Below are 25,880 nucleotides of genomic sequence, written 5' to 3' on the forward strand. Positions count from 1 at the left end.
AGTTTGCGGTGTCTCTCTCCCCGTGGTCGCGTGGATTTTCATCCGGGTTCTCCTGTTTTTCCCTCCACATGTATAAACATGCGTTTAGAGTATTTGTTTGTTATACATTCCCACGTGATGATAAGCCACTTCGTTGAGCTTCTCATTTGTGATAGTCAGGTCGCTTCTGAAGAAGAGCGAAACAGCTCAGTGGGCCTCACCTAGTTAAATAAATGTAGTTGGGTTTATAGTTTTATGTCTGTGAAATACTGCGTACGTTATAAGTGTCATAATTGTTTACAGAGCAAACTAAGTGGATAGTTTTTGCAAGATAATTAAAATTTTAAAACGTTTCATACCAAACACAATGTGCTGGATGAGAGGCGTCCCCAAACTGTGCAGGTCATGGCGGTTATTTATTTTACCATACTTCACCACGCTGGTGAGTGATGGGGTTCGTGAATTTCCCACTCAAGTGCAGTTCAACAATAACGTTTGCTGCACTGGCTTTAGTTACAAATAAATAGTTGCTTATTTAAACGCATTGGCGTTTGTTAAACATTACCGTTCACATAAAACTAAAATCATGAAAAAACGCCGTTATTTACTGTACAAAACATGAATTCGTTGATTCTAGATTTTAAGCTTTCGTTACTGCAAGGATTCATATTCTTAGGTTTCTTCGGTAAAGTCACATAGGTAAAAAATTAAAATTAAAAAAATACTTTTATTATTTTTTTACCTACGTGACTTTACCGAAAAAACCTAAGAACATGAATTCGTTGTTTAATTTACTTGTGCTAATGTATACGCCGACGATTATCGCACGTGGCGTACGACAATTTAAGCCGCCGATAATTGTGACGTCACGCCAGATTGACACCTCTCCGGTGACGTACACGACCCGGGCGCGTGACGTCACCGCCGCGAATTGCCTCAGGTGGGTGACGGCAGCCCGTCGGGAAAAACCGTTACACAACACAACTCCGCGGGCAAATGACGTCTTCTCACACGATTAAGGTGGGGGGAGGGGTGGTTTCGTGGGTTGGGGGGTCGTTTGTGGGTGGGGGGGGTTTGGTGGGTGGGGGGGGGTTTGGTGGGTGGGGGAGGGTTGGTGGGTGGGGGGGGTTTGGTGGGTGGGGGGGTTTGGTGGGTGGGGGGGGTTGGTGGGAGGGGGGGTTGGTGGGAGGGGGGGGTTGGTGGGAGGGGGGGTTGGTGGGGGGGTTTGGTGGGGGGGGGGTTTGGTGGGTGGGGGGGTTGGTGGGAGGGGGGGGTTGGTGGGAGGGGGGGGTTGGTGGGGGGGGTTGGTGGGAGGGGGGGGGGTTGGTGGGAGGGGGGGGGTTGGTGGGAGGGGGGGGTGGTAGTTTGGTTGGCGGGCGGGGGGTGTTGAATGAGAGGAGTCACATGACGTCATTTTCAGTAGCTCCGCCCGAGTGACGTCAGCACGAGCCCTCCTCCCTCTCCCCCGCTTTGCTCCCACACGGGTGACGTCACGGCGGCGGCGCTTGTCCGTCCGCGCTCGCGTGTGAGGCAGTGGCAGCGGCTGGGTCTGAGCTCCGTTAACACACAATTTTTAACCGCGGTGTAGTCGCCACCACCACCGCTGTTATTGACTCAACGCTCCCTCCTAAATCCGGTAGCCCGAGGGACGAGACTCGCCCTCGCTCGACTGCGAAACATCGCCTCGAAATCGGCGTTCCCCGAGGCTTGACGACGACGACGGCGGGGGGGGGGGGCGGCGTCCGGCGCGACCCGAAGACGTCCGGGCAAGTGGATCTAGGCGAGGTCGGTGTTCTCTCTGTGTAGGCCTCTCCGTGATGTTGCGACTTGCGTTGTGGTGTTTTCACGTCGTCCGTGGGAACGGGTTCGTATTGTTTGACCCTCGTTCCCCTGTTCCCTGCGTGCGGCCAAACGCGCAATGTACGCACGCGAGTTTAATAAAAACCTCGTGAATGAAATTTAAAAACAAATACTCTTAAAGTTGCCGGGAGGAGGGTTTGGGGGGGGGGGGTGCAGGGGCAGTAGCTTCGTTCGTGGTACTCATGCGACTTAATCTGCCGGGGCAAGCTGCCGTCCTCGCAGTGACTTGAAGCTTCTTGTTTGCCTCGCGATCGTCGCTTATTCAAACTGGTGTCTGGGGGCAGTCGCCGGACACTCAACCAAATAGAGGGCGATGCTTATGCACGGCCGTAATCTCGGTCGATTAACAGCTGATGGCAGTCAACACTCCGTCAAGAGTTGCGGTGTGTGTGCGATGCCTTTGCACGTTTCGTCTCGTGCCTTGTGTAACAACGCTGTTGTTGTTGTTGCTGCTGCTGGATGCCCACTGATCATTGCGCTTAAGCACCGAGTCTGGGATGGTTTGTGTTGTTGCTGTTGCTGCTGCACATGCGACTCCGTGTGATCATCGTCGTCCTCCTCCTCCACGCTCGGGGAGTCTCGCCCGCGTTGGTTGTGATTTTGCCGACGTGTACCGTGCCATGTGTTGCAGCATGCGCCGGAGGGGCTCTGTACACTGTGAGAGCGGTGGACCTACGGGCTGTAGGAGCCCTGCCTACGGGCCATAGGAATGTGGAATTGCCGTCGTTGCGGAGATGAGCAGCGCCCCGGGTTACTCGTTTGATTCGTTGTTGTTGTTGTGGTGGTGATACTGCGTTGGCAGTGAAGCAGTGCTTTTAAAACATCAATATTCAACGCCATCTAAAGAGGAAATCAGACTGCCCCACTGCAATGGGAGAGATGTAATGTTCTTTCGTAAGCGTTAAAGGTATTTTGACTTCGTTAATCTCACACGGACAGGAATTTGTGCACTCTACCGTATATTCCCGAATATATTAACGTCGTTACCGTCACTGTGAAGTTGCAGATTTGTGTACTCGTGTATGTACTTATGCAGAATCACGTGTACGTTCTGCACGGTGCATTGCTGTTCGAAGCTTGGCACCTGAGTTCGATTGGTGAAGTATGGTTAAACGACCCCCGTACCCTATCGCCGACGTGTAACACGACGCGAGGGAGACTTGTTCAGTGGTTTATTGAGAGACTAATTCAGTGGTTTATTGAGAGAGCGTGGTAAATGTTATAACGGTATTGGGGAATATATATGTATACAAACTGTGTTTGGGTACACTCGTGTTGTAGTGTTCATGAATCGTAAAATGCTCTTGAGTGTAGCCTTAGCGGGGCGTATTCTAGTGATGTAAGTTTATGTTGTGAGTATTATAAGTGTTGATTGTATGCTTTCAATTCGTACACTTGTGATGTGTGGTCTGCATACACAGTGTCACACGTCCTCGGCTTTTTGCGAGCGATATTATCCATAATAGAGGTTTTTGGGTTAGATCGCGTAAATATATGTGTCGTTAAACCCACCACCACCCCACATAAATACGATTATTTATGCGTGCATATAAATAACATATGCAGATTCATGGGCTTTTGTTTGTACATTGTACACTTAAATAGGATGAAATGTTAATTGTTTGGGGTGTGCATTTTTACAAAATTGTATATATATGAATGGGTTTAGCACGTGTGTGTGCATATACGCTATCAACGGTCAAATTATGTATCTTGCAAACATCACCGTGTGCACGTAAGTACATAAACCTGTCAACCCCTTATCAGTGCCCCTACCTTATTACAGACCAATTCAGACCTTATTGGTCACCCCGTGCCCTTATAAATCTCAACGTTCATCCTACAGTCCCATCACAAGAGAGAAATACAAACAAATAAACGCATTTTTTTTGCCCATACTGAAACGGCTGTACCCCGTATGGACCTAAAAACGACATTTCCTTGCATAAGAATATTGGGTAAAACGTATGGGTTGACAGGTATAGAAGTAGCACATTTACTGTGTATTGTATAAATGTATACATGCGCTTGTACGTTTCCGCACGTGCATATTTACAGTACTCGTGTGCACACAAACGTTGGCATACGTATATCATGTGGTACGCTACCATAAACCACGGTTTTTTCTGAAGAAAAATCTATGGATTATGCGACCACTTCTGTCATACAGAGTTTGCATTAACTCAGCTCCAGTAAAGTGAGATTAAAGATGCATTCCACATGACATGTCTAGGGAGTTTTTGTCATTGTGCAGTGTGTTTTGCTTTTTTGGCAAGTATTCTATACTATGCTTTACATATCTCTCGTGCTGTTTATTATACTCCACGCTCCATTTGTTATTTGAATTATGTTGGCACATGTGTATAGAAATACAGTACAGACATGCGATTACAAAGCACCAGAATAAGCAGTAAATGTAGCAATGCTGCTTATAATGCTTCGGTATTTAATTCGTCTCGAGTCTTGGGGAAGTTAACCTGTGGTTGTCCTATAGTTAGACTGGCACCTGTCGTTGGAATGTGGAATTTATTAATATGCTGTCCAATACTCGTTTGAACAAATCGCATAGTGTCTCAATTCTCACAGATCACATAAGTTAATCGGAGTTGAACATGGATTGTGCTTAGATGGGTGACCACCGTGCATAATGAAGGTATAGGAGGCTGCTGTGGGAATATGTTGTCATCGGAGAACAATGCACCAACATCTTGCTGTTGTATTGTTCTATGCTCTCCAACCCGCACTGACCAGCATTGAAAAGTATGGTCCATAATCCTCACACTTGTATATAAACATGTGCTTAGTTATTTGAGCTGGGAGATGCTTTGACTCATAAATGGGCACAAATTAGGTGAACATCAATCATTTATTCGCTGTGACGCTTAGCAGCGCAAGGCAAGATAAAAGCCACGGGTCACAAACTCGTTTAGCAAAACCAATCTTAAGTCGCGTGAATCACCACCTACATCGGGAATGCAGGTAAACAGATTTAATGCAAGTCCTGTCTTGGACCCACATCTATCCCGCCGCCAGTAAATCGTTCTTGGTTTTAGCGAACACATGCATGGGTACAAGGGGGTAGTTGGAAGCTGGGGGGATCTCGAAGGGATTTACGCTCGCGTTACAATGCAGCGTTGTGCCCCTGGCGGCAAAGAAACTTGCACGCGACAATCGAGGGCACGGGCTCCTCATGCCCGGCTGGTGATTGAGAGCCCATTCCCACCCCTCTCTACTGAGGCATATGCACTGTACGTGTTGTGGGTTTAAATAAATTGTGGCTCTTGGCCTAGCTCGGAAATCCGCAGTCACTCGCCTGTGCCCTGTGTCAATAGACCGGCAGAACCCAACACCAATATACAGGTTCGGGTCATGGTATCGGGTTAATTATTGGCAAATCAGAAGCGTTTTCATGTTATCACACCTAAAGGACTGTTGGACAGTGCTCAGCTTTATTGCTGACCTTGAGCCAGTGGTGGAAATTCCACAATTCTGTGACAGAGGCTAAGTGAGATGATAAAAGAGTCGGTGTTCTCGCAGCTCGTATGAGCATTGGGTCAGTGTTTGTTTCCTTAACTGGTCTTGAACCAGTGGTGGAAATTCCTCATTACTGTGGCAGAGGCCCTTCTCCCCTTAGGGCTTAGGGCAACCAATGCTTACTTTCCAAAATGTGTTTGACTCATTGCATCAACCACAGGTAGAAAAATATGGAATTGTAGTAAAGCAGCGAAAATTCATCTTTGAAGTGGTTAAGAGTAAAACGATGATTGAAAATTTAACTGTTAAAGGATATTCCAGGCTGTGTCTTGGCAAATAATAATGTGCTGTTTACATTACAGAACAAAGTTTCATTGGAAGGGACTAACAGTCAATCTATTAATCTGGTATTAGTTGACTTAAGTGGGATTTGCATGTCAGAAACAAACACAGGATGTCTATTGGCCCACACGCCTCTAATCTGGCACTTTAGAGGTGGGATGTGGGTATATCATGCACACTCTATCATCTGCACGAAACTCCACCTGCAAAGTTACTTGCTGACCTGTAAGAGACAGTTCAATGAGTAGGTTACTGGAAAGCTATCCATTGGGAATTGAGTGTTATCTCTTCTTACGTGTGGGTTGCCTATGGACACAGCGGATTCTCCTGTACGCAAAAATACTCATTCAAAAATTAGCCAAATATTCCAAGTGGGGCCTTCCTGAGACTTAGCATCGGCTTTCTCGGCTAAACAAAAAGGACTCATTACTCATTATAATTGATGCTACTACTATTACGTTTCAGATTACGGTGTTTTACGATGCGGTGCAGTGTGAGCACTGCTCACTGGTCATCGGGTTGCTTGGCATATTGTCGTGGCGGCAGAGATAAATGGGCAGAAGAAAGTTGATGCGCGCGCAGACTTGTGGGCTGAAAGCCAACACGGCGCGTCCCTGAGATTGCCGGAGAGATTTCAGCAGACGCAGGCTCCTGCAACGGGTGAATGCTGCTTCGCCGAAACATCTGCGGCTGTAATGTTTTCCTATCTTGCTGGATGATGGCCTGGGTGGGCGACCCACCCGCCACTGCGCAGATTCCAAAGGGGCTCGGCAGATTGAGCCTTTACCAGACAAATGCCGAAAGGGGTTGGCAAAGCCTGCTGTAAAGCGGAAGTCAAATTCTCAGTGATGCCGTTCGTTTGTTAGTGTGCCAATTTAATGCCATACATTTTCTGTGTTTAACAATTATCCATGGGGGTCTGATTTTGAAATGACATTTTCAGGCATACAATTTTGGTAAACATTAAAGAACTGTTTTGGCAATAGTGTATATGTGCAAACCAAAACATTTCACTGTTTTTATTATGAGCACTGCCGAATAACAAAACACAGTTTGAAGCGGACGTGCGGGGCATAGACTCTTCTTCGTAGTAGTTTGGGATCAGGGAGATTAACTGATAGCTTGTGAAGCCCTAACTTTGAATCAATGTGGAGGCTTTTTCTCTGCCCGCAAGAAGGGGATTCGCCCCAGACGTTCGTTTTCTGTTTAGTTTTATGTCATCGGGCATAAGGCAGTGTTCATTGTGGTGGTTGTGATGTTCTTTTGAGATGGCACACACTAGGCTGTGTCAACTTCCAAGCTAAATGTAACTGCAGTATAAATAAACACGTTATCGCCATTATTATGTAACGTGCATAATGTATAGCCTCAAATGCACGAGCGGCTAAAAAAACTGGCATTCCACGTTAATTTGCAATTTCGTGTTGTAGTAGCAGCGCCAAATGCCGTGCCGTGGGTGGTCGCATGCAATTTTAAAAGAAACTAAAACCTTATAAACATTACTTGCGCTGTTCGGTGGGCAAGTCGCTGCCGTGGCTGCCTGGCCCCTGGGGGCCTCTGTCCGCCTACAGAATTGCCAAAATCGCTTGCATCGGAGTGTGTTCAAAGCAAGCGCGGTGCTGTAGATCCACTTGTGTTCCTACAGTGTCTCCTCTCATATGAGTATGGGGAGTGGTGTTCATCTTCACTGGCCGCCCGGAGACATTGGATGGAAACTCCCCTTTCCTGTGGAAGGAGACAGTCTTGTTGTGGTGTGATGACTGTTGATATTACAATTACGGTTTTCATTTGTAAGCCTGACAGAAAAGATGAAGAGTTGTGGAATTACAAACTTTAACGTAAACTAGAGGTGAGTTGGCTAGGTTTCTGTGAGGTTAGAGTGCTGAGTCAGCACCACTGGGATCCTGAGTTTGAATCTGGTCAGCCGCCTGTGATAAAACCGGGTTCTCAAGTTTATGATTTAATGACCTTAATGGATAAGCGTTTAGGCATGAGAGAGGTCGAACAGTATCAGTTGCGTGGATGGAGTAGTTTGACAAAAATAAATTTTAGCCGAGGAGTAAAATGAGGAATAAAGATGACATCAGGGATATGGACTGACTTGGAAAACTTAATGTCAGAAATTTAGTAATTAAATACAAGATTGCATAATTTTCTTTTATCAAGTAATGGTATTAGTGTCTATTTTATTATATCATGGGACCTCCTTGGCCCTTTGGTCTAACACTGTTTGAGACGAGGCTCAAAAGAAAGCTGTCTCTGGTGTGGACCAATCAGTTTCAAGGACAATGCATATATTATCAGAGTATGTTTTTTTGTTTGCATTCTGACCACAAGCATTGTGGTTAATGTAGACATGATTCCTTGTTAAAGGTTTCAGTTTGGTGTTTTAACATCTTAACACCTGTTAAGTTGCCAGAAAAAAGGGGAAAAACCTATTATCATTATTATAATATGTAAATAAAAATATCATGCAGTCTGGTGGTGCTGTGGTTATAAAATACCATTTCCAATTCGAAAGGTGCAACTTCATATTATGTTGAGCGTTGAGTCAGCCTATCTATCATTCTTTTGGGGTTGACACGACAAATACTGATTTCCTGGGGATTTAACTTGGGTGACTCATTCGTAAACCTGGCCCCTCATACCATGAGAATGTGGAATTTCCACTGCCTGTTTAGAGTCACCACTGGATACGAGTATCACCCTAAGCTGATTTGAGCAAGCAGACACATTGAATATTAACAGTAGGCTAATAACGCAGTATATTCTAAGCAAATTATGCATCTTCATAGTATGCTTGTGGAATTCCTATGGATGAATACTTTTTCGGGTTACCTTTTGATAGCATTTACGTTCAAGAAATAAAGGCGTGGGAAAAAATGTGCGGTTTGTGGTAATTCATGTGGCGTCGCTTTTCCCTCGCCTTATTCTGCACCGTAGCCTGCAGGAAAAGGCTGCCGAGTTCCTCCCTCCGCCTACTGTTCAGCGCACGCGCACACGGACACAAATTGCCTTCGTCGTTGCTGCCTTTCGCGCTGGCACGCAATGGCAGGGGTACGTTCAGCTCGCCCGAACCGTTCTCGGTCCAGTTTTTATCACAGGGACCGGGCTTGTGTTGGTGCGGCCGATTGTTTATTAATGGCCCTCGTTGTCTGAAATGGGGAAAGCAATTAGCTTAACAGGCATGCGATCGCCCAGGTCTAAGCCCGTGGGCTAAGAGTGCTGGGGAACAGTCAAAGATTGTGTTTATCTAAGGTGGACCTTGTTAGATGGTCCAGTGGAGCGTTTTTTCTCTACGTCCGGTCAGGTGACTGCTCGATTCACAATAACATTTGTGAGTAAAATTCTGTTTGGGACTCTGTGGTCGATACACTTAATAACTTTTGCGCATCAACAGAGGTCATCTGTAGACATCCTTCCCCCTCCTGCCACGTTAATGTGGAATACCCACCACTGGCTCAAGGCTGGCTATGATATAAGAGTGCTATTCCGTTGCTTGTGAGCCCATTTTGTTTTGTTTTCAGTGGAAGGCTGCCTCTTTTTGCACTGGGCAGGTTACTTGTTTTTTGGCTTGCTTGAAATGAATTCACCCAACCACGCACGGCTCAATGTCAATTTGCAAAATGAAATAAACTGTGATGATCGTTAGTCCCTGAAATTGTAAGGAAAATAGTCCACGGAACATTCCACGTGTTATTTCTTATTGCAGTGTTTATATGAAGGTATTTGCTTGTTAATATATGGTCCGTTATTTGTTACCGCGATAAATTGTCATGCATTTGTTCTAAGCAAACACTACGTGCACATCCTGGATAGACTTGCAGTGACTTATCAGTGGTAGTTGTCTGTTAATTTGGGAGTTAAATAATAGACTTAAATTAACTTTGAAGCAATTTTGAGGCAGGCAGCTCGGCAGCGAGAGCTGTTTAATCTTACTTACATAATGAACGTCGGCAGGCTTGTGCACGAGGTTATGCTTATGAATTAATTGACATTATTAATAGTCCAGCCCCCTAAGTGCATGCCATATTAAAAGTAAAAACTGCATACTGTAAGTTTTGTGCAATGCCTTAATTTGCGAGTGGCCTGAGAGCCGGACGGTTATCCTCCTGGCATATAATTCTGTCTTTAGAAGCGCCTTACTTACGGTCCCTAGGCGGAGCGTTTGATTCCTTGTGAAGATGATGTGAAAACCATCTTGGGCAATGATAACACTGGTCAACAAAACAAAAACTAATTCTGGCCTGGACTTTTGCAGCTGTTTTAGACAAATTTCAGGGTGCTGATTCCAAATCTGATCTCAGATTTGCTCTATCACATCTCATTTTTATGCTATCGGCATACCCCATTTTCATTGATTTTACCCGAAATTAACTCTGTCACTTATGATTGCAAGTTGTTGCGAGTCAGTGACTGCTTTAGTGTTAAAATATGGTGCTGTATTTTTAGGATAGTGTGTTTATAAATATAATTTTATGTAGATATCCACATTTATTTAATATTTTTCTGCAGTTTTTATTGAAAATGCAATATTTGATATCTTAAAAACCTGATGTGATAGACAAAAACTGATGCCAGAAATTACCTTAAAACCGTTGGAATACCTTATGCCAGAAAAAGTGTGTTAACCAGTGTAATGTGTCTGCCATTGTCTTTGAGTTTGTGAAAAACAAAAATCTCCATTCTCAAATGAGCAGTGGTGCAGTGCTCCTCTCCATTGGTGGTTCTACTGCAAATCAAAGTCGTTGTCTCATGCCAGCTCAAACGAGTGTGGGGTGATGCACTTCTCTTCTGATGAGTTGGAGCCAGCAGTGGAAGCTCCAAATTGCCATTATGGGGATCAATCTCTTAATAGGATCACCTCTGTTGGCTTCCTGATGAGTGATATCGAATGGGAGTACTCATCCCAGAAGCATGTTTGGTAAGGTTTACTCTTGGGCATAATTTTTAGCTCGCATCCTTTCGATTACGAATCAGGTGCTTGACCAACTGTGCCACCTGACTCGATTGCCTTCATACACAAATGTACGGCCCTAGTTCCAGACACTATTGGATCAGGGTTTTTCAAACCACGTCAGCTGGTGAATGAGAGGAGCAAATGCAGGAGCATGTAAGTAAAGTAAAACAATAAAATGCTCTGCACTGCCCTCTGCTCCCCACCACATAACCAATCCAAGGAATATCCAGGCTCAAAATCCCTGCTGAGTTTGTTAAGATCTGACAATCAGGCTTGTTCCAGGTTACTAGATCATCGGCTATCTTTGCATTCTCAGCTGTAAAATATGAAACCAGTTAGGAGGCAGCTTGCCTTGGGGTCAAGTGAGGCTATCCAAACTTCCAGTATGAAGCAATAAAAACGTCCTTTGGTGGCAAAGTAAATCACTGTTCATAATACAGTTTTTTTTGGGTTAGATCGCGTAAATGTTTTAAAATATTTTTGCGACCTAACCCAATAAAACATGTAGTATGGATAATATTGGTCGTGAAAGCCTACGTTTTAAACTAAGTCACTGATGCAAGATAGACCGAGATTTAATAAATACATGGGATGAATACAAATCATATACATTGGATGTACATTGTTGAGGCTCAGAACGAAAATCTTTCGAAATGTACGCACTGGAATACGAGGGCAGTTGCATAAGCAGAGTGTGTAGTGTGTGGTGGGGAGTGAAGGAGGGTGCTCAGTGTTACTAATACAATCTGTGTGCTGTATTCCTGTCATCTGGTAGTGGGTGGCAACATGCCTGAGGCCAGTCCCCATGTGCGACCGGATTTAGGCTGCAAGCAGGGCGCCACATAATAGGAGGGAAGATAAATTCAGCGGAGGGTTTTGGCTGTTTGGAAGAGTGGAGGATTCTATTGCTGTTCTAATGCCCGTTTTTTTAATGTCATGAGCAATGTTGTGTCGACTTAGAGGCTTAGGAATGAATTCACTGGGAGGTGCTATTAGAGAGATTCTCTAGGCCAAATATCCTTGGTTTTAAAGTCACAGTTTGACCAAGGGCTGTGTGATTTAGTTGAACAACACATTATTAGCTGCATTTAATTCTTACACTTTTTAGCATCTGCTTGAGTCGGTGAGTTCAGTACATAAATACATGATATGATTTCAAACACACTTCGTCCACCTTCGCATCACCTATTTGCAAATTCATCACATTTCTTGGTGGGTGAAAATCGTTAACATGCCTCGTGTGAATAGATATGATGTGTCTGTATCAGAGTAAGCAGTGTGTCCGTGGTTTGCGCAGGACGGATCCTGAGGCAATTAATTGCCTTGGAAATGTGTTGCTTCAAACCCAATGGGTACCAAGCTGGAATTAAACAGGGCCATTGTATAAGGCCTTCCCATGTCCCATTTCCACAATTTCTGTCGTGGGCTCTAGTGGCCTTTGAGAGGCCCGAGAGCAGCCTAGAAACGGCACCACGGGCCTAGCTTTCATGAGCAGCCATGAGACTCGGCAGCCTCAGCTCCGTTCGCTCCATTTCTCCGACCCTTTTCTCCCCCTCTAACCACAAAGTGGAAAGGAGGGAGAGGGGGTGTGGTAGTACAGCGAGTTGTTTTGTTGATCCTGAAATGACCCAGGGCTCTTACCTGGAAATACCTACCCTGGATCCCATTATTCGTTTAGCATGGAACCTCCTGGTTACACCAGCCCACAGGGGATTATTGTGTCCGTCGTGCAGGGAGGGGGTGGGGAGGGAGGGGCTGGGAGGGGCTGGGTGGGGAGGGGCTGGGTGGGAGAGGGTGGGGTTGGGTGGGAGGGGTGGGGCTGGGTGGGGAGGGAGGGGCTGGTCACCCCGTGGTGCCCTTATAAACTCAACGTTTAACCTACTCACGCCGGCTTGTGCCCGCTCTCACAGTCGGCCATATTTGCAGAATACACCACGCAGCCGTTGACCCTGGCCATTGACCGAGCAACCCAGCGTTCCTACCAGCTCCCTCCGCAGGAATGTGTTTCGTTTAGCATGGAACTGTACGTGATCATTTTGCTCAAGTTGGGCTGGCGTGCGAACTGGGCTGCTTGACCCATCCTGACCCAGCACAGTTCCCATTGTCTGTGGAAATAAGACATCACGTGCAAGATCTCATTCTCGAGCAGCCAGGGACTGTTAGTTGAAAAGTTCCCTTGAATTTATAAGAAATGTGAAACAGTTTGAACAGTGCTCAGTACTTTGGCCCGGTGGCAATCCGTACACGGCTGGTACCGTTCGACTGGTTACTGGGAGCGGCCCAGGGATTTCTTAATCCAGAGCGTGTTCTTGGCAGAGGGGCCTGCCCTGTGCTACCGTGACTGTAGGCAATTAATAAGGGAAAGTGGTTTCTCATTCACTGTGCAATCATTGCCCGTGGCAGGATTACATAAAGGTTTTTTTTAAAGTGCGCACATGCTATTTATTTTTTAATATTTGTAAGGTGGCTTGCCAAAACTGTTTTAACACCTTTTTGTATGTGCTGTAGCTGACTTTAAGAATACTATTTTTACGTACGCTTGTAATTGTAATGTAATATGTTTTCATTAAATGGGAGCGCATCAACTGAGTCTACATACATTGTATGGCCCATTTCTTTAAAAAAAATATTTGGGCGTAAGAAACAATCAAGAGAACCTGGAGAACACCCACCAAATGATTGGAGATTACACCCACAGATCGGGTCAACAGCTTAACTCTTCCATAATAGATGTTATGTGGGTTAGATCGCGTAAATATATAAATGTGTCGTTAAAACCCGCCACCACCCAACACAGCCAACTAGTAAGGGTTGTCACGTGAACAGAACGTGGCCAAATCGTCACTAGTACAGCACTAACCAGTGTGTTGGAGAGCCAAGCGACAACATTTACAATCTGAGTACGACGTTTCGCCAGATCTAACCCAATAAAACCCTCTTATGGATATTGGTCGGCGAAGGCCTACATGTTAAACAGCCTAACTTTTACTGCGTTTACTTGAGCCCATCAAACTCGATGAATCACAGCTCATAGTCCAACTCTCCAGGGCACACACACACTCTCTCCTCAAGTCCCCCCACATCATTAAAAGTGGTCGATTCTATCAAAATTCGCTATTCATTTTACGCCACAGGATTAGGCGGCGATGACAGCACTTCTGTTCCAGTGAGCCTGGCAGTATTCACCCTGGGTTTTTGTTCCCTTGAAGACTGAGGTTAGAGACATGCTTATCTCGCAAAAGTGATTCAAGAATCAGTTTCAGAATTAAGTTCAGTTGTTTTTGGGTCATTTTTGTGAATTGAGACATTTTTTTGTTATCTCCTATGATTGGATTCTGGGAAATAATAGCATTATAAATAAATAGTAACGTGCTTTCCCACCTGATGACGGACGCTTGTGTTGCGCCTGAAACGTCGTGATTTCTTTTATTTTATACCCACGTGACTTTACAGAAAGAACCAAAGAGATGAAAAATAGTAAGGTGTTTCTTCTTTTACACAGCCATTGAGCCTTCCATAACAATGTTTCCCAGTAGCATTTCTTTAACGCTGGCATCCCTGGCCAATGTTTTTACTCCACTGAGTCTCATCGGCAGGGTTGCGGCCAATTAAATGGATGATGTTTCAGCTTGCAAATCGAGGCAGATGTGAACAAGGAGTGCGTTTATTCCTACAATATGTTGTTGTTATGTCTGTCTGCATAGATATCTCTGATTAATGTATTTCTTATGCAGCTCAGAGTTTGTGACATTTTCCTGAATTGCTGCCCAGTGACGATTAAACAAAAAATGGAAAAACCGCCAAATGAAATGTGAATTTAAGCAATGCATGACGAAATGAGGCTATGAATTTCAAAATGGGGGATTTCACGAAATACCGGTACTGTGGGGCATGATTGGCCTTTGGTGACTTCCCGAGTATCTCTAGTTTCCAATTTTCCAAAGAGCTTCTTTAACAGCTTTGGATTATGTGAAGGTACGATAATAGCAAAAAAATCATATTAAGTAACATTTTTCATCGTGTCCCCCCCCCCCCCCCATTCTAATCACGTTACAATTCCCTTGCCTTCAACTTAAGTGATATGTTCATGAAGGCTCACTTATTGGGCGTTGTGCAAAGGGACGCGCATTGGAAATGGATATTTTTAATACGCCCATTGTGGAGGCGAATCCTAACGAGGCGTCACTGCAGCCAGAGCGCTCGACTCCGCTCGGAAGATCGTGAGCTCAAATCCTGATTTAGGACCGATTCAGCCTCCTGTTCTTCTAGGCCAGTGGTGTCAACCCATTGTTCTACTGTCCTCCCAACCGATGAGAACCCCTTGCCTCATCCAACATGGTTCTGAGACATGAATGTACAAATAGTGGACGACACATTTTTCACCAGTGGTCCATTTTGTGAGGTATCCTAACTAGCTCGTAACTACAAGCAAATGAAAACATTTCAACGGACGCTCTGCGTGACGGATTTTCTTCACCCTCGCTGGTTACTCCTCTTGGTAACCGCATTGTTTACGATCATTGAGTTTAGAAAGGTCTCTTATATAATTCTAGGTTTACCATGTGGATTAAAATTTTATCGCAGTTATTTGCTATTAGCAGATTCATACATGACTATTCACCAAAGGCTCTCACGCATGATATAATTTCACACATTTATAAATCACCTCACGTACTCCCTGGAGCATTGCCGCGTACCCCCAAGGGGTCTACGTTCCCCCGGTTGAGAACCACTGCTCCAGGCTGAATAAAATAGCTACCGATTTGTAGGACATCGACATTGATTGTCCTCCAGCTTACAGACTTGCCCCCGTGGCATGAGAAAGTGCAGTATATATTTCGAGCCACTGGCTCAATGGAGAGGAGGCTCATTCCATTGCTTGTTTGAGCAGGGGGACACTTTAACTTAGACTTGAGTGTGCGGCCACTCGGCAACACACGATCGCAGAAGTGTGTGTGCACGCGTGCGTGCGTACCCACTGGCGTGTACAGGCACACGCGTGTATGGCCTCGGGGCGTGTGTTTTGCGGTCGGACCGTAATTAAGCCCATCAGGCTGAGCGGCGGTGCGCAGAGCACTGGCATTGCATATAAAATGACCAAAGGAAGACTCATTAAATCACAGTGACCTCCTGGTTATAAAAGGCTGAACATGTCTCTACATCGGATGAGATAGTTGCATTTTCGAGACGGAATATTTTTTTCAAATTTTAATAACCGTGAGTAGTTTTACAAAAAGCTGCCTTGAAAATGTAAACTGATGCATCGTGAATTTTGATTTAGAGCTTTCGTGACTGCAGGGATTCATATTCTTGGTTCTTTCGGTAAAGTCACGTAGAAGGGAAACAATAAAATAATAAAAATATAAAACAAGAAAATTCTCACGACGTTTCGACTGCAACACAGGCAATCATCATCAGGTGTGAAAAATCATCAGGTGTGAAAAACACACCTGATGATGATGGCTTGTGTTGCAGTCGAAACGTCGTGAGAATTTTCTTGTTTTATATTTTTATTATTTTATTGTTTCCCTTCTACGTGACTTTACCGAAAGAACCAAGAATATGATGCATTTTGTTTTCATTGCAATGAATCTAAACTAGCATAAACGTGTATTTTCTCCTCCATTCTTGAATTCAGTGATTTATTTATCGTTGTCAAGGCAATGTCTTCCCTTGCAGCAGTTTGACAAAGAAGGCTTAATTTGAGTTGTGCAAAGGAATTTCTGGAATGTGCTGGAAAACATTAATCAAGAAAAGCACCAATATTTTATGTTTTATCACTTTGGATATGTTGTAATTTCTGGATCTTTGCCATTCCAGATCTCTCACAGACATTGTGTCATATTAGAAACTGACCCTGGAAAATGACGCCCCAGGACTACTACAGTAGCTTCAAGAGATGCAAATTGTGCTCCATTATACGCTGTAGAGAGCAGTTCTTCAGTGAGCAAAAATATTCGCCTTCACAGGTGAATTTGGCACAATTAAGTAAAACGCTAATTTTATAACCGTTATTTTAAGCAGTTACAGCAAACTGGACTAAGCCCATCAACTCACTTACACTTGAGAACTTAATTAAATTTCAGATGGTTTTCCAAATTTTACTGCCGAGATTTCGGCAGTCCTGGCTCATGCACTTTGGCGTGGATATGATTAACCTTTTATCCAACTTGCCTTCTGAATCTGATCACTGCGTTGAGTTCATGTAGCAAGGAATGTTGCTGTCGTACCAGGTTGATGGCTGGGGTGCCACAGTGGCGAGATGTTAAACACCTCGCCTGGTGTACAGGAGGTTGTGGATCCGACCCCGACTTTGACACCTGTATATTTGGAGTTTGCATGTTCTCGCCGTGGTTGCGTGGATTTTTTTCCGGGTCTTCCAATTTTTCCTCCACATTTAGTAATATGCATTTGGAGTATTTGGCTGCGATGAATTTCCACGTGGTGATGAGCAACTTCGTTGAGATATAATTTGTGATATCCAGGTTGCTTCTGAAAAAGAGCTATACAGCTCAGTGGGCCTTACCTGGTTAAATAAAAAAAGTTTAGTTTAAATAGTTTAAGGTGTGTTGGGACATTGTGTCTGATGACTAGTGACATTTCGACAGTGCTATGCGTGCTTGTGCCTCACAGCAAACAAGGGGCTGAATTAAATTTACTGACTCTGTGGCACTTTTCTGCTCAGAATTAAAATGTTCACCCCCTCTCTTCTTGCATGAGTTTCCTCCGGGGTTCTGCGGTTTCCCTCCCAAAGCTCAAACAAAACGTACGGCATAACTGCTTTTCATCAGACATCCCAATGCTTAAAAATGTACCTGCAAAATTACGTTATTGTGATTCGACATAGCAGCTGTATCCCCTCCTGTGAAAACTCTCCAGCATCCTGAAAAAGTGGCTGGAGATTCAGTGAGGCGCTTTCCTGGGTGAACAAGCATAATCATTTGTTGTCACATGTCGCCCAGAGGGTCAGAACAGTCCCTAAAATGCGATAAAACGAGCCTCTGTTCTTCCCTATGCACACCTTTGACTTCCAAATCCTCATCGACAAGGATAGTGAGTGCAATGCAGGCTCTGAACCTAAAGCAGCACAGCGCTACGCTCACAATTATCATAAGAGCCTTGTGCCTGTCAACAAGCATGTATTACTGTGCAAGCCTCACTCTTCAAAAACCCAGCATGAAGGAATATTTATAGCCCTTATTAATAAAACGTGCAAGTTTTAATCCAGGTGACATGCCTGTAGGAAGAGTTCTGTAATTAGCAGAGCCGCTTTGCATGTTGAAACGTGGCATTTGATACATTTTGTTAGTTTATTTGGTGTTATGGTTTGTTTAGTTCTCCCCATCTGAGTTTTGCTTGCAGCGTTTTGGGTTTTGCTAGCAGCCTCTGGTCATGTTTGTCTCACGAGTGGCACAAAAGAACCCTAAAAGAAAAAGCATTTCAAACAAATTTTCCACGGATGCATGAACTGCTTGAAAGGTTCTTAGGAGTCAGATTTGACCGTGGAAGTAGAGGCTTAGCTGATTGGCTGAAGGCCACACTGTATACCATAGTGGGCTTCTGAAAAGCTCCAGAACGGGCACAGCAACGGCAGCTTAAACCTCTTCGCTGGTGTGCTTAAGCCGCTGTTTGGTTCTGCTGCAATCGAGAAAACGTAGCGTCGTAAACGGCGCTGTACACATCGCAGTGAATTAATGTTGCACTTTGCTGCGGCACGCCGGCTGTGAGCCATATTTTATTCACTAACCTTTTAGCGGATCGCTTTCCAAGAGGCTTGGCCGCAAAAAGGCTACGTCCTTACGGCGTTTAAAAAAATAGGGAGGCGGCTTCCGCACTGCAGATGCAGCAGTAGAGTCACTGCCAAATTCGCAGAGGGACGATCCAGATGAACAATCAAAATCGTTCAACGTGGCATTAGCACTGATGCCTAAAGATTTTATTTTTCACTTTCAATCCTTTCCTTGGGTGCCACTTATAATATTATGTTTTTATGGTTACTGTGATCTCATTTTTGTCCTTTGGCACATGGCAGCATGATGAAAGGACTGATTGAATCTCGGGAAAGTGTTGACATGTACTTTTAATGTCATTCTTTTCATTGATCGCAAACCTATATGAAGAAATGCAGTTGGTATTTCGGTTTGGCTGTTGAATTTTGTATGCCCGTCACAGTTAAAAGCGTTTCCTTATGTCAGAAACACACTTGATTGAACACCGCAAACGAAATGCTTGCGTTTTGGAGTTGCATAATACACATTTCAATTCACACGGACATTGTGTTTGGGTGGGCAGTGGTGTGATTGGTGGATCGGCTCAGCCCATCATCCTTCTTGGGGCTAATAAAGTGATTACCAGTCTGTTGGTTGGTTTTCCTGTATGAAGATCTTTGGCAACATCTCTTTTTAAAGGAATGACCTTTGGAAAGAACGGCTCTGACAATAGGAATGTGGAATTTCCATTACGAACCCAGGGTGAGTGACATATATGTGCACTGCCCGATGCTCATTTGAACTTCCAGCCACTTAGTTGACTTCCATTTGTTTCCCAACAAACCCAGCAGAGCCATAGCCAATTGGGCAGTGATAACGCGGTTTCTTTGTCCTCACCGTAGCCATCAAAACAGTAACGTGTACAGACCTTTCCCTGACGTCACCGCACTCCGTACCACAAGCGCTCTCTCCTTTCGCACAGAGCACAACGTGGAGCAGCGGAGATAAACTTAAGTGTTAACAAGCCATCTTATCAAGGCGTTTTACTCCTGCACCTTAACATGACAAACTCACGCCATTGTTATTGGCAACGGGTTTGCTTGGCTTTGTCAAGGTGCGGCAGGGAAGGTAGTGATGCATACCGCGCTGCATGACTGCAGAGGTCTGCCGTAGCCATGCAAATCGGCTCGGTTGCTACGCTTGCTTATTTGCAATCGAAGCCCTTGTGAGCTTCACCGCCGCACTGTTGATGTAACTTAGGAATTCTTGTATTTGTTTAAAGCAATCGCCGCTGCTCTGGGATCCCATGCGGATTAAGCGGAGTTCCGGATTAGGCAGCACTGGGTCAGTGAGAGTTTTTTCTGCCGCACGTGTGAGATACCTGTCACAACAAACGGTGATTGGGAGCACGAACAGTGATCGCCACAGAGCCGACACCCATAAGACACCGTGGCCTTGCTTGCATACTCACTTAGTCGGCTTATAAATGACTACTTGATGTACTTGTGGTGTGACAGGAGAACTTATTGCACCTGCCGGGGGAAACTTTTTCTTGCCAAAAACCTTGAATTATTTATCAGTCGTAGTGCCACTTATAACGCAGCCCTCTGCGTCGTGTTGGAAATGTTTATTCCGTGCAACGATCATTTGTGGACTCTTGGGGCCTGTATTGGCATTAAAAAAAAACCCGTGAGATTGTTATTAACTTGATACATATTTCTAGTCCTCGGTTGAGCGAGTGACATGTCCGTTCATTCAATCGGGGTTGTGGGGTCTACACGTCAATACTTCGCCATTCTGCTAGGCGCCAGTTGCTGCAGGTGGGCGACATAGACATTGGAGCATAGTACAGTGCAACAAGGGCTTTTGCTGCACTGATCAGTACTCACAACGTAGCCCAGCAGCAGCCTACAACACGTGTTTTATGCTTGGTGGTCCCAAGTAACTGGTATTGGCCAAACATCCCAACGCTGAAAAACAAATGTTGATACTCGTGAGGGTGGGGGGGGAGTGAAACACGCATAATAGGAATAACCATAAACACAAAAATGTAGTTTTACTCCTCAGCTTCTGACATCTGATAATATCGGGCCCATTCTGTGTGATATAGTCACGTGTGTTGGGATATTGCCCAGTTATAAATAAAGATAAAGCATCTTACTTTGTTTTAGTGATGCCATAAGTAAAAATCTGTTTTAGACGATGGCCCTGTATTTCTTAATATAAAATGAAACACAATGCAGCTCTAAAAGATTTGGCGATATCGGCACCCGCCGTGATGCACGCTGGCCGTCTAGATGAAGTGAGCCCCGACACGTTAATGGGGTACGCTTCTGTGAGCCCCGTGCTCGCTTGCAAATCAAATCCATCGAGATGAGCCAGCCCCCGGTTAGCAATTTCAGCGCAGAAAAAAAAACCACTCTCTTCAAAGCACGCATTCATGTCAATGCGGGGGGGTAGTAGGGGGCTTAGAACCCTGTGACGGCGGACCGGAGTAAGCAACGTGGCAATGCTCGTTGTGGATCGAGGCGGATTAGCCTGTGATGGAAATTATTGAAGTGTGATGGAGGACCGCTCAAGTGGCCCAGGCAATGGAAAGAGGCATTTAAAGTAATCTTTCATGCGAGCCAGAAAATATATTGACTTTTATCGCCATTGATATTTGTTTTAAGTTCCCTTTTTTTATTGGCGGTCCTCATTCACTGCGGGGTTTTTTTTTTGCCTCTGTAGTCACCGGTGCCGCAGTAGCGGTACTTGAGTATTGAATTATGCCGTCGCAATAAAAAAATGTCATAATTTCAGGTTGGTGTTTATATCCCGTGTGTTCTTCTGGGTACTCCAGTTTTGCTCCTACACGCCAATCATTGGTGTATACATGAGACGAAACATCCGACGGCAAGACCTTCAGGAAAAAAAAGAGTTCACTCAGTGATGCTTTCTTGGGTAAATAAATACGGTCTTTATAAAGATGATAAATAGGTCTGGCATTGTTGGGTTATTGTGACAGGTATTATAGTGTTATATAAGCATTAAAGTGTTGTATGTTAGTAACGTATTATACTGTCTTTCGCTTTTGTTAGTTTCAGGATTTTTGTTGACAGCTTCCTTTTTCTTACAAATGTCTCTGTTTAGATTTGATGTATTAGTCATTCATAAACAAAATATCATCATCATCATCATCTGCAGTGAAATGTTTTTCCATGAAGTTCCAGTTAAACGTATCTGCTTTATTGTAAACGGTGTACTTCAACTGAAAGGGTGTGCAATCCTGAAATACGAGGAAGTTGGCATGTGCTGCACTTGACGGAATATAATGCCCCCTTTTCTCAAAGAAGCAATCCTTCACCCTTGATTGATTAATTGATTGAGAGATTGAATGGTGCTCTTTACTTAATCAGGTGAAAGCGCACTTCCATTTATTATTTTTCTCGATGAGGGTGGCAGTAGTTTCAGGCATTCGTTCTTAGCTGAGCATCTACAGAACTCTTAAGTGATTGCAAGCATCAAGAGGGAGTCTGAAAAAGGCTAAGAGATCTTTACAAGGATCTAAAATATGCAAAGCGACCTGTGAACACAAAGGAAGGTTACGCGTGCAATACAAAGACAAAAAAAACAAAGATCCCCTATATAGCCTGCCCATACTGTTGGGCAAGTGCTCTTAGCGAGCACTTATGAAGGCCAACACGGCATACAAGGGGGTGGGTGGCCAGCACCACGCCCGGCCGCCTTTGTCTCCCCAGTGACGATATTTAAACACCACACTTCCGTACTCATTTGAGGATGAGTCGACCTCGGGGAAGCCCAGAACCGGTTCAGATAACCGTCACCGGTGTTGGCCATGAGCGGGAATCAAACTCGGGTCGCTGGGTTTGTAGCACAGCGCGCTAACCGCTCCACTACCGCGAGAGATACATCCACAACAGCACCTCCTATCATCTTACTGCTGGTCTATCTTCAACCAGTCTTAGTCTTTCGTGTGTTCTCATCTGCCTTTACGACTGTTCTCATCTGCCTTTACGACTGTGAAACACTCAGGGTCAAAGTATCTCCGTGCTCGATTGAGCATGGGCTTATGCTCATATCACTTATCAGTAAGTGCTGGAAATTGCATATTTCTGTGGTGGGGGTACAGTTTCTCCAAAATACATATTGTCTTGTCTTCCTCGAAAGCGCTACAACTCGTTAAATGAAGCTCTTGACGGATGATGGTGTAAGTCTGCTCACAATCGGAATTCGAACTTGCGACTTTATGACGGCGAGTTACTCTTACCACAGTGTCCACCCTTCTTGACGCAACGCTGCTCTCTGTAAAGTGGGTCCCGTCATATTTTTTCTTTACAGCAGTTTGAGCAGTGGAGAAATGTTTTCTTAACTGACCTATGCTCCTTCTCGCCTTGTCTTTAACGTGTGTGTGCGTGCACTGTGGCATCCACGCAACCAATCGTACGCATACCATTGTAGCAGCTGATCCATTGACATGGAGAGCACTCGCCTGTTCGCTGCTGTGTAAGCCAAAAGTAGGCGGATGTTAACAGTGTGGTTACGTTGATGAATTGCATAGCGAGTGTTTTCTCGTTTAAACTATCTGCTGCTGGTCACTTGAGAAACTTTAAAGCGTGGTAAATACATCTGCTCGCAATATTAGACAACCCAGTTTGGTGCAGATAAAATAGTGACTACATTAAACCTCCATCTCGGCTGCTGTGTTGCCTCGTGTCGTGGTACAAGGGGTCAAATGTATTTTCAATCGAGAGCATACATTATTTAGGTGGGAACAGGGCACACATTTTCTCTCTCCGTGTAAGGGGTGGAGGTGGAGCGTGTGGCAGCGGGTGGTAGTAGGCAGGAGGTGAGCTCGAATCTTTTACAACTAATCTTATATTTCCTCCCATTTCCTGCATTCTGCACTTGCAAGCGCGCGAGGACGACAAAAAATTCCAGTGCTTTTCGCGAATGAGGAAACCCAGGGTTTTTCCTCCTGCGCTCCACGTAAACTGAGCTCCGGTGACTGATGCTGACACCCACCCACCCCAGAAAACACGATGAATGTCGCTGTGGTGCACGGCGGCGTGTGGGTGTTTTTTAGACAAGGGCATTCGGAGAACTGAAAAAAATACGTTCAGCAATCTACGTAGGCACAAAAAGTCCACAGTGTTTCCGTGCTCTCACATGAACATTTGCCCTTTTTCATCGGCGGTCATGAGCCCTCGGCGGAGGATTTTCACATTTCTGTTTCGGGGGGGGGGGTGGTGGTGGGCTTGCCTCTCAATAAGATCAACCACTGTTGAATTTCCACCAAAGTCATACCCATTTTCAGCATACATACATACATAGATTTTATCCAGCCGAGAGAAATTATTGGCTGGATTGACTTCCGACTGTGATGTGAAATGCTGACTTTCTGGTAACGATTCAGGTGTTCTGACTGCTATAAGGTCACCGAGACGGTTGTGTATACACCGTGTCACGTACTATATACATATTTACATTAGTGAGACGTATGTGTATGTTCATCTGTTTGTATATCCCTGTGAAGCTTTTACTTCTATAAAAATGGGTGAATATTAAGCACGGAGGCCTCATTGTAATGAAGAGCGACTGTTGAAAAGTTACAGGATAATGAATTATGTCAGTCGACCATTCATAAAAGTGTAATAAAAGGACTCAGACGCTTCTCGCTGACTCCGTGTCCTTTATTTGGGGTTCGCGTTCTCCTTCCCACACGGCACTCCTCCTGAGACTCTCTCCCTGGCAGCCCCACATCTGCCTTCGCTCCCGTAGCCTTCCACGCTCCTGCAGCTCCGCTGCAGGCTCTTGGTGCAGCCCTCTGGCTGCTCCCACAGCAGCTCCATCTCTGCTCCCTGTTCCTCCGTGCGTGGCGATCTCGCCACCTCCCAATGTCAGCCCTTCGTGGCCTCTATGGCTATCTCGCCATTTCCTACCTCAGCCCTTCGTGGCCTCTGTGGCTATCTCGCCATTTCCTACCTCAGCCCTTCGTGGCCTCTGTGGCTATCTCGCCACTTCCTACCTCAATCCTCCACTCTCTCTTCCACCCCGCTGGCTGGCGCCGTCATGAGCCCCTCAGCCACCAGGCTGAGGCACGGCGACCACCCAACGTGTTCACCACCCTTCACTCCCCCGACTGACCCAGATAGCTTCCTGTCTCCCCGCTATAACTTCTCCCCCACGTCACCCTGACTCCTCCCTCTCGGATCGTCATATCCGCCCCGCCCATTTACGCCCGCATTACACTACCCTCCCCCGTAGAGAAAATCCCAGCCGTCCTCGGCTGAAACAGAACAAAATAATGCGGGCGAAGGCATCACAATCAGGAGTCCCCCAGACACAACGGAGATTATAACAACAACAACACAAGCAACGAAAGGGGAGGTATCAGGAACTGGAACAGAACACCGGCCTGTCCTCCGCGCAACATCAACAAGAATAAGAATGGCACAATGAACAAAAACGGCAACTGACACGCAAGAACGGCCAACGCGCACAACCCAGAAATGTGATGTTTTAGTGCGTGTCCATGTTGCAGTTCCATCCGCTCGGCTCAAGTCCAACGTCAAAGAGCAAGTGGTAGAGCAGAATGACGAACGGCGCTCAATTGCTCCTTCAAGTCCTCATCCAGCTAGCACACCAGGTAACACCCAGTGCGACGGGAGCTGAAGAATCTGTGACGAGAAGGAGAATCCAATCCCCTGAGGCACAGCACAACAACGCACATCCGCATGTCGTACACGACAGCCACCCGGCCTCAGGGTAGTGGAGATGATGTAAATCCGGCCCGCCCACACGGCACTCCTCCTGAGACTCTCTCCCTGGCAGCCCCACATCTGCCTTCGCTCCCGTAGCCTTCCACGCTCCTGCAGCTCCGCTGCAGGCTCTTGGTGCAGCCCTCTGGCTGCTCCCACAGCAGCTCCATCTCTGCTCCCTGTTCCTCCGTGCGTGGCGATCTCGCCACCTCCCAATGTCAGCCCTTCGTGGCCTCTATGGCTATCTCGCCATTTCCTACCTCAGCCCTTCGTGGCCTCTGTGGCTATCTCGCCATTTTCTACCTCAGCCCTTCGTGGCCTCTGTGGCTATCTCGCCACTTCCTACCTCAATCCTCCACTCTCTCTTCCACCCCGCTGGCTGGCGCCGTCATGAGCCCCTCAGCCACCAGGCTGAGGCACGGCGACCACCCAACGTGTTCACCACCCTTCACTCCCCCGACTGACCCAGATAGCTTCCTGTCTCCCCGCTATAACTTCTCCCCCACGTCACCCTGACTCCTCCCTCTCGGATCGTCATATCCGCCCCGCCCATTTACGCCCGCATTACAAAAGTACTAAACACATGGGACAAATTTCCAGCAGTGTATGAAGTGTAAATCTAAAAACTATTTTTTTTAGTTTAACACGTAGGCTTTTGCGATCAATATCATCCATAATAGAGGTTTTTTTGGGTTGGATCATGTAAATATAAATGTGTCGTTAAACCCGCCACCACCCGACACAGCCAATTAGTGTAAGGGTTGTCACGTAAATTGAACATGCCAATTCGTTACT

The 25,880-nt window shown here is 45.6% G+C and overlaps 1 long non-coding RNA gene across 1 annotated transcript in view; it reads left to right on the plus strand.

Moving 5' to 3' along the window:
• Nucleotides 1-1,473: 1,473 nt before the first annotated feature.
• Nucleotides 1,474-25,880, plus strand: part of LOC133354529 (uncharacterized) — a 213,025-nt gene continuing 188,618 nt past the window's right edge. The window contains exon 1 of the long non-coding RNA XR_009756597.1: nt 1,474-1,764. This is a non-coding gene — a long non-coding RNA (uncharacterized LOC133354529). The remainder of the gene's footprint in view (nt 1,765-25,880) is intronic.

Source organism: Lethenteron reissneri, chromosome 47 (genome assembly GCF_015708825.2).
Source record: "Lethenteron reissneri isolate LAM-NWPU_2019-01 chromosome 47, ASM1570882v1, whole genome shotgun sequence".
NCBI classification, from domain to species: domain Eukaryota; kingdom Metazoa; phylum Chordata; class Hyperoartia; order Petromyzontiformes; family Petromyzontidae; genus Lethenteron; species Lethenteron reissneri.